Source organism: Monopterus albus, unplaced genomic scaffold (genome assembly GCF_001952655.1).
Source record: "Monopterus albus unplaced genomic scaffold, M_albus_1.0 scaffold217.1, whole genome shotgun sequence".
NCBI classification, from domain to species: Eukaryota; Metazoa; Chordata; class Actinopteri; order Synbranchiformes; family Synbranchidae; genus Monopterus; species Monopterus albus.
Genome location: NW_018128097.1, coordinates 59,174 through 72,896, shown reverse-complemented (window position 1 = coordinate 72,896; position 13,723 = coordinate 59,174). Strand labels below are relative to the sequence as shown.

At 43.0% G+C, this 13,723-nt stretch overlaps 1 long non-coding RNA gene across 3 annotated transcripts; it reads left to right on the top strand.

Annotated features, from left to right (window-relative positions):
• The first annotated feature begins 98 nt into the window (after positions 1-98).
• On the top strand, positions 99-10,987 carry LOC109971185 (uncharacterized). Of its 3 annotated transcripts, none has more exons than XR_002276510.1 (5): positions 99-1,067; positions 1,633-1,835; positions 7,904-8,191; positions 9,562-9,642; positions 10,635-10,987. It is a non-coding gene; the product is annotated as an uncharacterized LOC109971185 (long non-coding RNA). The 3 variants fall into 3 exon arrangements; XR_002276509.1 differs by having other exon boundaries at positions 7,904-8,755; XR_002276511.1 differs by lacking the exons at positions 7,904-8,191; positions 9,562-9,642.
• The last annotated feature ends 2,736 nt before the right edge of the window (positions 10,988-13,723 follow it).

The window sequence follows — 13,723 nt, the reverse complement described above, 5'->3', positions numbered from 1 at the left end:
TCTCATCTGTGCAGCAGGCTGCGCTGCTGCCGGAAAGCCCGGCTCCGCCGTACCTTATAAGGTCGTGACTACATAAGGACCTATTCCTGTGGGTTTCCATTTCCCTGTCCTTATTTGGAACTTCCTGAGGCAGCGTTGATCGCTGTTAAGCAGTGAATGAGAGGCAGGAGTGCAAATCATCGTCCAGCGCTCACAGTAACTAATGTTAGCAACAGAATCCTGCTCCTCTGTTTTAAAACGTCAGCCTCGGCTGAACTAACTGTGTGAAAGAGTTTGTGCAACAGACAATTTGATTTACATTTCATTTAGGAGTTATGTTTAATACAGTCTACATTGTGCTCTAAAAAGGACGGATTTAATGCTTTAACCACAACGCAAGAATTTTGTGGAGACTATTTATGATAGGCCACAATACTTTTCAACAGAAGCACAGAAAATATATAACTAGCAAAACTTCAACTTTATTTTTATTTTCAGACTGCAACATAATTTTAATACACTATGGCTGCAAGATTCATTGCTATGCTTTTCAATGCCTTTAGGGTTAATGGTTATGAATAATTCGAAAATGCAACATTTTAACATTTAATATAGTGAAGGGATTTATAAGGCTATGGGATTCTAAATATAAAAGTGCGCAAAGTTGCTGGCTGGTTGCAAACTTCATTTTCCATGTCTCTCGGTTGTGTCACTGATTAAGGACAACAGATAGCCGATAAGGTGAGGGCGATTCGTCTAATTGAGGGGTGTCCCCTGCTCAATATTCGGGGAATCTCTCCACCACTCAGCGGCCTCGTTAACAACGCCGCACACGGCTATAGGACGCCTGCGGGATGCCGATGTACCCCCACGGCCGCTCCAACCTCGGCTGCCGCGCCAGCACTCTCTCGGTGAATGCCGACGGGAAATCAATGTGTTTCCCTTGCTGCTGACTAGATCTTTATGCAAACAACCTCCTTGGGAGACATCGTGGGCAGGACACTCTGAGAGGCCCGAGAAAGAGAGACAGAGAAAATGAGAGACGCAGAGAAAAGAGACATATTGGTTTGGTGGGGAGGGCAGCGCAGGTGGGACTCTTTGCTTTTCAACTATCCTATAATCTGATTTACACTCGAAGTGATTGCATTGCATGTTTAAGCTTCCTATGATCTACATGTGTTGGTGCAGCAATGATATAATCTATTGAATGTACACGTTACTCCGGTCTTACAACTGACAAAATGCATTAGACAGATAGATAGGTGTGGCAACAAAACATAACTCAGGTACACAACGTCACCGCGGGTTTATGATCTTTATTGGATTACTTTCTCTCTCAGGCATTTCCCATTCGGCCTTTGGCACACCTCTCTGTTTACCCCCATTAGACTGATAGCAAAATCCTGTCATATATTATGGATGATGTGGAGCAGAGGTTCTTCAGAAAATCCAAATAAGCCTGAAGTAGAGGGTGCAGCTGGAGAATGTGTAATGTTATTTATTCATACAGTCAGATATGTATAAATGATCCAATCTAATCACTTTTGAAGTTATGAGGCACTGCACAGCGGTGTGGTATTTTAGGAGGAAAACGGTGCTCCTGCTGCACACACACTTTTAAAACTTGAATTTACTGTATGTTTTGTTTTTCAGCAATGGGAGACGTCACTCCTCTAAGGGCCTGTTACTTATAAGAAAAACAAGACCAGAAGACGGGATGTGATGATGGTGAATTACACAAAGTGCATGGCGAGGGGACCAAAATCAAGCTCCTGACTGCATCTGCTGCTGCTCTCATGCATCAGTTACTATTGTCGACAATTCTATGGCAAAGCAAAGAAGACCAGAGAGAGCAGGTGAGAGAACTCATCATCAGATGACAATGTAATAAAATCAAGTTAGGGAAAACTCTCAGAAAAGTAATAAAGTAATAAAGATGATAAAGAGTTCATAGTGGATGTTTGGGCCGCCCTTCACTCTGATGCATGCAGGGGGTGGAAGCCAGACGCTGAAAAGGCAGAGGAAGGAGAATTAGTCTATGTGGGTGTGTGTATAGATGCTTGTGATATATGTGCACTGTTACATGTTTGCGTGTGTGTGTGTTTGGGTTAGTTGGTTCATTCTCCTCAGTGTGTTCCCCACTTCTTCCCACACAAACCAGCCAGAGGAGTTAGGAACCCCCACCCCTCTCCCAGCCGGAGAGAAAGAAAGGCTCTCCTATTACCTAAGCAGCCACCACGCCCTTGTTCACACACACACAAACACACCGTGCACAAGTGCTGGTTAATATTTAATCATGCCCCAATCTGCCATAGAGAAAAGACGAGGAAATAGATAGGAAAGCAAAAAAAAAAGGAGGTGGAGGAGAGGAGCGAGTTGGAACATAAAAATAAAGGATGAAGGGTGAGTGAGCCAATAGAGCTGTATAGATAGCGAGGAGATGGAGGCAGGTTGAGAAAAGGAGATGGAGAAGGTGTGAAAAAAGAGCGAGGGCGATAGAAAAATAGAAAGAAAAGAGAGAGAGAGAAAATCCTCACACTCACATCCTGTATGTGGGAGCAAATACCAAGCTTTGTGCTGGCATTTATCAGCAGCCAGTGCCAGGCAGTCAGTCAGGGGGACAGGACAGACAGACAGACAAATATTCCTGCTCCTCCTTCACACCTCCAAGGCTGCCCACACCAACCAGTGGTGCACTCCCTAACCATTAGTCAACAGGTGTGTTCAGCATGGTGTGCTCCCATGATGGGCAGACCAAGATTAGAAGGTGGACAATAACAGCTGCCAAAGCCTGGATGTTACATAATGTGACAGAGGAGATGGATAATGCAATATAAAAAAGAGAGTACTTGGATTTTTTGGCGTACAGAATGAAGCTGTTGTCATTTTATTTTGTCAAGTGGGATGGCATGAGAGTGAAGGTTTTTAAGATGATAAAATAAAATTAAAATTTGGTCTGAATGTGTCAGCACCTGTAAAACACACATGTAAAGTTGATGATTAAATGGGAGAAGAGCGGAGGCCTGATCACTTTGGGCAGAGTGGAAGGCTGAACATTAGCCTGTAGCCATAGAGTGATGGGCAGAGAAGATGATCTGGGGGTCTTTGATAAATGTCATTTGCTTCCAGCTTTTAAAGCAGGCAGGAGTGTGAGGCCTGACCTTTAACACACAGAAGAAGATGTGCCTGGGAAAAAGTGAACTGTCATGAGAGCGATAGAATCTGTCATGAACGTCAAGGTAACTGCCAGTGTAGTAAAGGGGTTGTGGAAAATCTCCGCACTAATTGACATAAATGAAAAGCCAAATGGATCTAATGGGTTTCTGGAAAGTGCTGTCGATGAAGATATCCAGTACTGTATGTCTGTTTAAATGTTTGACATTTGGACTCAGCGCTGCAGTCATCATAAACCCTGGCTCAGTGAAATCTAACACAGCCCATTACAATACAAGGCAGAAGATTACGCCACGCCACCTGTTGCAGTTCAGAAGCAGCCAGACATTATTTACTCCGTTCAGAGGATGTGTGTTTATCTGTGGGTAAGATCACAAGTTTAGGTTATGTGATGTTTGTGAGACAATCTGCTCACACTTCACAGTCACTGCAGGTGTCATAATTACCCCCCGGGCTGTGGGGCAGGGTTGGTGTTAGTGTGCCACACAGAAACAGGGCCCTGGCATTGAACTATCACGTTATCTGCCTGTTGTTGTCTTCTGAAGGCAGTAGGCGACAGACAGACAGTTACCAAACACATCACAAAAGCCCCCAACAAACCAGCCCCACCACATCCCAGAGGACATGTGACTCACCGAGCCCCTGGCCTGTTTGCTTGATGCGTATGACAAAGGATCTGACCCCTGACCTTTCAGCTCTCGATGAGTCACCGGTAGCGAGCTGAACAATGGGGCTTCCCCGCGCCATGCAGCAGTTGCAGGACAGCTAGGGGTAACATTTAAAGGTTGACACAGAACACTTTTCTGTGTTTGTCTAAGCTGTGTATATCATAATCTGTGGGTGGCGAGACCCCAGCATGTTAACAGATAATAGGTTGGCTCTGTGTGCAGGGTCTTCAGTGTTCCAGTCTTCTCGATTTATTGTTTGGAGTTTGAAAAGCTAGTACATTATGCTAGCAGGTCAAATGAAAGATCAATGATTACTGAGGCCACTGCTCAAAATAAAATATCCTATTTAAACATGATATTGAATTGAATGAATTTTACCCACCTAGATAAGTAAAGGCACCCGTTGTGCTGTTATTGATGAATGAGAGATGAGACTTGAGCTTATGACCTTTGTACCACTGTACCTGAGATTAAAGCTGAAGATATAGGTTTTTCCTGGGTATAGCACCCACCACAAGCATCTCCTGCTGTGCTTTCCTATTTGTTCTTTGATGTGCTTAACATGTTTAACAATTAACCTGCCTCATTATCTGTCAGTCAGTTTGTGGAGGAGAAAATCAGGCACAGGCCAGACCAGATTCATTACCAAAACTCCTTAGTGGCTTACTGAATGAGCTGACTAAAACCATCTGTTTTTAACCCCACTAAAGTTCTCACATGGGCAGAGAGTGAGACAGGAAGAGACGAGGAGTGAGGGGAGGAGAAAGATGTGGCCTCAGTGTCCAGACTGAGCAGCATCAGGATTTTTGTCCAAAGCGAACATGTCTGGGTGTGACTCATGTACATACGTACTCTGGGCAGACAGAAAACATCCAGACACAGAAGCCTGTTTTTATTTTACAACAGTCTTCAGATATTTGTCAGGAAAATTTGCTTTAGTCCACAGTCACGTGGAGCTCTGCCAGTCCAAATGTGTTTATGTGGAAGAGTGGCTTTAAGCAGCGTGGGTTTATTATTGCCTCAGGCGGTCACGCCATCAACCTTGCTCTGTCCTTGGCCCTTGACATTTATTGAGAGAGTGGCAAAAAAGGAAGATAGTTTGGTTTTTATCTCTTTCTCTCTGAACCAAGAGCTGTAAACACAAAGCCTGGGTTACTGAAAATTTGGTAAACTTGCCCTGAAATAACCCTATCTCTGAAAGGATGACCTGTCTAAACCCAGTGTTATACAAACAGGCAAGGCATACGCAAACACAAAAACACACTCGCACCATACAAACGTTGAAGTTGTTCTCCCGTTTATTTGAGTTTTGGGTCAGATCAGAAGTTGCCAAGACAAATAGCCTCCATGGGTCCAGTGGCCAAAGCTGTTCCCAATAACCTGCTGTGAAGTGAAAATGACAGTCTGAGAGAGGCACATCTGCTCAGGTGAGAGTTATTTGTTTTGTAGTGTCAGAGCAGAAGTAAACTGAAGGGAGTGAGAGGTGAGATGCAGGGAGATAAATGGGTAAGGAGGAATAGAGAGGCGGAGGAAGTGATGAAAAAGTAGAGCCAGAAAGTGACTGAGACAGAGAGTGAAAGAGAAAGCAAGTGTTGCTGGGTTGTTGACAGGTGGGCCTGAGGGCAGGCATGACAGGTTGATTCAGGTATGCCCCTCTCCCTCCTCTTCCCCCTCTCCCCCGTCCGCCAACCCCACCCCCCAGCTGGAGACTGCCAGTGTGGGATAGCCTACAGGGCTGAGGAGACGGGTCTCCATCAGAACGCCCCGCAGTCCTTTACAATCATATGATAATCGTTTAACTCTGAGCGCCGTGTGTCAACAAGTATGACGGCTGACGATGCAGTGAGACGAGACAATAAACAACACTAAAATGTGTTGTATACTTGAAGGGGAAAAACAAGAAATGGAGGGAGGGAGAGAGGAATGAATAAATGAATAACTGTCAGAATCATTTGGCTTATGGGACAATGGGTTTTCAGAAGTGGAGGCTCGAGGGCCAAATGTCCCTTTAGGTCACTGAAGATTAACTAGATGATTTTGCAAACTGAAACACTGCAGCACTCAGCCAATAAAGACTTTTAAGTGATAAGTAATTAAAAGTAGTCTAATTTGCTCAAATGCTTTAAATTTAAAACATCTACTACAAATGAACAGGGTCAGAGTTGTCCCTCTTTCTCTGCATGAGAGGACTTGGAAATGAGTAGGTGTGTGGGTTAATAGCACAACTGGATTAAGGAGACTAGATTTATACATAATGCAGGCATTTACCTTAATGGGAGAAACGTGACTGGTGAGCAGTGTTTACATTAAAGGAGGGTGAGAGTTCAGCTGAGCTGAGGGAATATTTTTCTGCCTACGTTGGCGGCAGACAGTGTAATGAATTTCTATAAAGCGCACTGCAAATAAAAATAAAGATACACAAAGGAGATGGCGTGTTGATGGTTGTCGGGCGATGCTGACACAGAGAAATGGGTGAGGATGGTGTTGAGACTTGCAGTGGTGTAGAGTTTGTAAAAGATATCCAGTAGCCTTAGTCTGAACCCCAGTAATCACTCTTTTCTTCTCAAGATTATGGAACAGTAATCTCATTTAAAACCGGGACTATGACATGGCTGAGGAGGAGTGATCAAACAGGAAGTATAAAGCTTTTATATTTACTTCATCGCCCACCTTTCAACAAGAACACACACATAACTTGTTACAAGGACACACACCAACGCTTTCCATTATTTGTGTTGGTCTTGCTATCCTAGCACACTATGCATGTGGCGTATTGAACACAAACACCCACATGATCATGTCCGAGGGCCGATGCGAGTACATGTATCCACAAGTGTGCTGACAGCACACACCCTGCATATAGCCTGACATTCTCCTGGCCACAATGCACCACACAATTAAAATAAATCTCCTACGAAGGCCACAAGGTGCTGCTTTTTCTAACAGCCAAACAGGGGAACAACTCCATAGCAACACCAGAGAAAAGTTTACGTAGGAGAATATTTGGATATGCACTGTTGGAAACATAAACAGGCTTAGTTTCATAATTTAGTGAGGAACAGGATTTCTCTCTGTATTGACTTAAAGAGTCAAAGAGAGAAAATAACGTGAGTTGGAAAGTCATGAACTTCCATTTTTCTCTCAGTGGGATTGTGACAGTGTGTGTTCTCATTATGAGCACAGAGGCAGCCCTTCGTGGGTCTCACTCTCTGAGTCTCTCTTCCTCTCTCTCCCCATCTATCTCTGCATTCCCAGACAGCTTTAGCAGTTCAAACCCTTGCACTGCGGCATTGTCACACACCACACTGGTTGCCATGGAGAAATAGTCCTCCTGGTCTCCAAGGTACCCGAGTCTATTGTCTTTGGCTTCTTTATTTAGATGAAAACATGATTTGTTGGAAGGGATCTACTTGTTTTTTCACAGCTTCTCTTTGCTGCCTTTTCTTTCTTCTTCTTCCTCCTCACGAGCATCAAGGCAGCGTCGCATGATGTGTATTGTTTCATTCTTCTCCTTTCCAGGAGTTTGACTATGCACATGTGTGCGTCAAGCTCGTCTGATGTTTTGTAGCAATTAATTCCAGTGTGTCTGCATGTCAGTGCCCCAGGAGGGGGGCCGTATAAAAGTTTTCCCCATTGCCACAGCTCTCGCCAGGGCTTATAATTGCCTTCTATTACCAGGGTTGGGTGTCAGTGCGCCTGCCTGTCTGTCACCAGACACTCTCAACTAGCGACAGATGATGCAGAAAAGGAGTTGGAGTTTTCTTACTGCTGCTCTTTTTGGCAGCAGAGATAATACAGGATATGCATACATATATACACAGTAAATAAGTTAAGGCATTGTCCTCCAGCTATGTGGCCTTGCTTACTGTGCTATGCAAAAAAAATTCACCTACAGTGATTTGTGCACCTGTATTGTTGGAAAAGTTATAGAGCAACCCATATAAGAGCTGTGATGAGCCACATACCAAACAACAAAGAAAACATGTTTACTGGTTTTAATGTGGCTTTGAAAAGCAGCTGTTACACACACTTACAATCAGCAAGGTTTAACTTTTGACCCCTGTTTGGCTGCATGTTTCCAGGTCCACACACAGCTGTCGGTAAGCTGCTGCTTCTGTAGTTGCTGGCAGCTTGACTGAAAACCAAACAGGAAGTGACGTCACATCCTTTGCTCCGTGATATCACAAGGCTGAGTCGGAGAAAACTGCAGAGTGAAAGGAAGAAAAAAAAAAGACAGAGACAGAGGAGTGTGACTGATGGGTGGAAAGAGGAAGCTGTCTGTGTTTCGGTTTCTTTCAGTGGCTGTGGCTCAGTCATCCCAGACTCAGTGGTCTTGTTTAAGGCCAGCCAGACAAATAAACTAATCCCATGTAAGTCACTTATCTACTTATCTCTGTCTACTGGGGCTACAGACACATAGTCTTTACCCTCACATGAATCACCACATAAAAGCTTTTTTTTTTTTTGGAAGCTTCATAATCATACACTAAATATTCCTGGATAGACTTTACTGACGTCAACAGTTGCTAGATGAGCCTGTGACATTTGTTCATTTAGTTCTTACTATTCTTGTGCTGTGTAACTTTGGTTTCTAATTCAGTCAGTTGTCCTTTACTTATGTTTAAGCTTTTCTCACTTTTATGCATTTCTAAGAAATAAAAGTCTCACAATTACTTGCTCAACTTCACATCATCCAGTCACAAGCACATAATGCGCATGTTCAACAAGCTCTCGTTGTTTTGAAGAAGTTGCAAATTTTACATTATCAGTTACTTATGTTGTGTTGATCAAAATGTATTATATGGTTCTCTGTTGAATAGTGAATCTTGACTTTCACTAATGAAGGGGAGTGTGTGAAGCATTAGATCAACCAATGATCAACCAGTTCTCTACTGTGAAATAGCTCAGACCTGCATCTCATGAAGCTTCAGTTGGTAAGAACATAAAGACAGAGCACAATTCTATGTAAGTTTCGTTATCTCGGTCAGGCTTTTAAAGAGGTTTTTAAACTCAATGAGGGTTTTTTTTAAACCTGGCAAAATAAAGGTTAAATAAAATAAGAATAAACAGTACAGTGATACCATTTCTGACCATGGAAACACAAGGAAATGATCATCTTCAACTGCTGGGTAGAAGAAGAAGAGCAGTAGGGCTGTGTGGTGGAAGTGTAGGGAGGCAAAACAGAGGAAGGGGGTGGGGAGCATGGGCATAAGCACGTCCTAGATGAAATGAGGGCCACACTTGTGGACCATATTGTCAATTTTGGCTTTACAGAGACTGAGGCTGGTCAAGGCCAGTCGAATGTTGGGAGAACAGCCGTTCTGTCTAGGGGGTGTTTCCTGTGTTTACATTTCTAATGCTGTATTTTCTCCTTTGTGCAATGCAGTGCTGTAAAACAATTTCTTTTTTTATCTCAATGACAGTAAAAACAGTAAAAGTGTAAATGTGAACCTGTCCAATCTTATTCAATCATTCTCCCACATATAGTAATGTGAAACTTTGTACTGCTAAAACTGATACATGCCGTGCAGGACAAATGTAACCTATTCTTTATCTTACCACTGCTGTTTTAAAAGGCTGAGAAATAAACCAGAGAAGACATGTTTGTTTGTACTACCAAATCCCCCAGTAACATAATGTACTATACAGATGTAACATTTAAAACTCAATCTACTTTCAGAATCCAGCTTGTGTATGACCTGTCAGTTCACACAGTACAGTGACATTTCTGTTTTTTTAGCCTGCAAGGTGATGCAAAAGTGGAAGAAGAGGTTTTGGAAACTGTGACGCTATGCTTTGTCAGCGCTGAGTGCAATGCAGGGTGAGATACTATTGTGTGTTTTTGTGGCAAAGGCGTGCGGTAGCTTGTTCCTCTGGCATGTACGCTAAACACTGAATGGAGTGGGTGCAGGTAGACATGCTAAAACAGGCCCTCGCAGTAAATGTGCTGCCTTGTTGACATCCTTCACGTTTATAAGCCTACTTTTTCTCAAAATATGTTGTTAACCAGTCCCTAACTTTTCTGTGCTTGGGGTCTGGTGGTTAGAGGATTCATGCTTCTACTCAGAATTGTACAAATCAGATAAAAGACGAAACCACATTTGGACTTGCATTGTTTTTAAAAAGAAAAAACTTACTTCTTAGTACCCGAACCATCTTCATTACTGTAAATTTGTTTGAAGTGATATCTGAAAGTGTCTGTCCACATTGACAATCTCCCCAGCAGATACACAGAGCTGAAGTGTTTCATCATATATTACCCAACATTTGTTGCTATGATGATGGTGATGATGATGGTATTGTAACTCAGTTTGGCCAGAGCCACAAATAGGCACAAATTGTTTGGAAAGCTCTCTTCATTTCTGATATTCAAAATGGGGAACTGGAGAAAATGAGTCAGAACAGATGTGTCAGGATGCTGATACAGCAGACACGGACTCTAGTTCAATTCTACATAATATGGAGACTGAGCCCACAGGGGCTAATAGAAGTGTTTAGAGGCAAGGTGGTGTTAAAAACACTAAAATATTGGAGTGAGATGACCTGCTGTGAACAGGACAAATAAACCAGCAGTTTTACTGTATGGGCTGTTGGGAATAGCCAAGTATGTCAGCTCACACACAAACACTTACACACACACATGCATAGCACTTCTAAGTGAAGGAGTCAGTGGGGAGAAGGGGAAGCTGGTGGGTGAGAGAAGAGAGGGAGGGGAGGACTGTGGGAGAGAGGCTGGAGGGAAGGGAAAGGAGGCCTGGAGTGAGTCCAGGGGAACTCCAGACTGCTGTTACCCAACATGCTTTCTCTCTGCAGGAGCTGGGAGCCTGACTGCTGCTGCAGGAGAGACACAGGAACCAGAGAACAGTGAGGGGAAGACACACACACTCACACATTCATGTACACACAATCACCCCCTGAGACACTCACACAGCCGTGGACGTGTCGCCATAGTAACACACTGACCCTGGCCTTAAAGTTGTGCTCCCGAGCCTGATCTCCCACAGAGCCCTGACAAGTGGGGTGGAGTAAATCTGTCTATTTATAGCAAACCCCTCAGCTCATTTTCTCCTAGTGACAATAAGAGCTAATCTACTTTTTCCAAAGCCCACCACATATCCCTTACATCAGCCTACCTACCAGACCCACAGTGGCCAACAGACGGGAATGGCACGAAAGGTGAATTTAGGGTTGGAGAGACAGAACAGGGACGAAATGAGAATGAGTGAGCAGGGGGGTGGAAATAACAGAAAAAAGAAAGATAATGAAATTGAAAATAAAAGCCTAGAGCACTGCTGCCTCTGAATATATGTTTACCTTTTTGTTACAACAACCAGATTCTCAGGATTGTACCAATCAGTGTATGTTGTGGGTGTACAGTTTACACCCACATGGACACAAACCAACATGACTCAGACGTGTCCAGGGTAATTGTCCTGCCATTGGTATTTGCTCCCAGCCAGAATGAAGTAGTGGAGCCAGTTACAGGAAGTATCACATACTTTTAGCCAAAGTAAAACTCACGTCGGCCCTGGCTGTAGTCCGAGTCCAGTGGCCTCATGGACACCCTCCCACTCCTGGCCCTCCCATCTCAGTGGCACTGATGCTGACCATACACTGGCAGCACACAGCCAAGGCCTCACAATACCCTCAAGACAAAGACTGAGTAGACAGAGGAGCCGCTCCAGATAAAAGGGACTGATATTGACAGTGCCGTCATTTACAGAGAGAACCCTGGGCAGAATCTGAAGGTGTTCAACAATGGTACACAGCTTCACTTGTGTCTCCGCTCAGCGGGATTGATCTGTGGTCTTGTTCACATTTTTTTCTTCCTGTAGCTTCCTGGATACATATATATTTCTATTTGCACTCTCCCTTTCAGTTTTGCATTTCCATTCACTGCATGTACAGTATTTCTTTCCTACTTAGTAATACCAGATCTCCTCATAGTTCCCTTTTTCTCTGATATGGATCACATAAACCGTACATGTGACTGAAATAGGTAGTCATATTCTATTTTTAGTCTTCCTTTCTTAAATTTGACTGCTGTTTGATAGGACTTTTATTTCAAGTAATTTTTGTGATACAAACAGATGTGAGAAGATGTGTTTTCATCTCTTACAAACATTTTTAGCTCAATTAATGGGCTAATCTAATAAACTGATCAATGATGACTACATATGCATGAAAACTATGTGCTGGCACTTGGCCACTTGTCAGATTGACACACATGCCAGTGCCAAGCAGGCTATTTACTGACAAACCTTCATTCCTGTGACCGTCAAGGGGAGGTAGTAAGCGGCTAACTGTCCTCTGACTTGAACCTATCCCCAGTTTTTGCTATTTGGCTTGTGCTGTTTCCTTTGTGGCAGACTGCATCACACGGTAAACTTAACCACAACCCAGACATAAGTATATTAACATAGTTAAGTATAAATAGCTCATAGTAGTTAAATTAAACTTCTATGTATGTGGAAGTGAGTATTTTGGGCACCTGTGATCTTGTTATTGGTGTTAAATTTAGCTTTGTGGTCCTCTGTGAAGAGTGGAAACAGTGACAGGGACCTGTTTTGTCACAACACATTTCCTGTGCACTGTGAGTAGTGAAAAAACCACAACCCCAGTGACGCAACGCTCGGAAAAAAGAGAAAGAGAGCAACAGGGAGGCGTGGAAAGTCAGCAATGAGGAAGTTGTGGCTTCATTTGAAAAGGAGCATTGTTGACTGAACTGTATATGGATACTGTAAGTGAACTGTAAAGTTTCCTTTGTGTGGACTTTCCCCTTTTAAGATAGCATGGTAGGCAGTGGTTGGCCTGATTATTACTGCTACTACTTTGAATAACTAAAATTATTTCTGGGCTGTGTGGTGCAAAATGTTCCACATCTAAACCAATTTCAACAACACACACATCTCTCTAATATTCTCAAGCCCTTGTACCTTTGTAGCTGCTCTCATTTCCTGTGTGCTATTGTTTGCGATGACCTCCACTAATCACACAGTGCACAGCAGAACACACAGCCTTCCCAGGACAACAAAAAAAGGACTTTATCCTTTGTACTATAGACACAAACATGCTGAAGCGTTTCCTAATAAGTGCAGTGCCAAATTAGGAGACAGATTTCTGAAAGTAATCTATTATATAAACTGCTTATTTATATGAATAAGTGTTATAAGACATTTACAAGAGTAAATGTTGCTTATTGTTATGCAATTATGATATTTATAACCACAACGATGAGCTGCTAGTTGGAGGAATTGTGAAATGAGTGTAAGTTATTTTTGGTTCATTTGTGTCAGTTACCCCAAAAAGCATAAACGAAGATGGACTCATTTAGTCTATTTGTGTGGGAGTTGGAATACTGTAAAGTAACAGTGCCAGAGTGTGTTTTTGTGCGCATGTATATCTTTGAGTGTGACACAGTGTGTTGGAAATAGATTTATAGTGTGAATTTTCTCTCTGAAACAACACTGAAAGTCATGAATCATTTCTGCTGCACAGTCGGTATACAAAAGTATAACCAAATACACTCAAAATGTTCTACTGGAGCAAACAGGCCAGAAATAACATAAACACAGCCCATAAACTGTAAATATCTCAAGAGATTTTTTTGGTATTGATTGCAAGTCTCTACAACACAAAACAAGATTTTTCTCTGAAACAGGCAACAAATCTTGTATCTTGCACCAATAAACTTTGGTCAGGACCCCATCACAGCACCCCAGCCATTTTCTGCAGAAAACAAGGTTTCCATAGTGACCCTGGCACACTGGGGACATACATAGGAAAGTGACAGTCATAAAGAAGTGTGCGCAAATGTGTGTGTGTGGCTTAGGCAGACAGGGAGAGAGAGCTGATGCTCAGCCTTGACCCCTGGAGTCCCTCTTCTTTGTAAACCTTGTTTG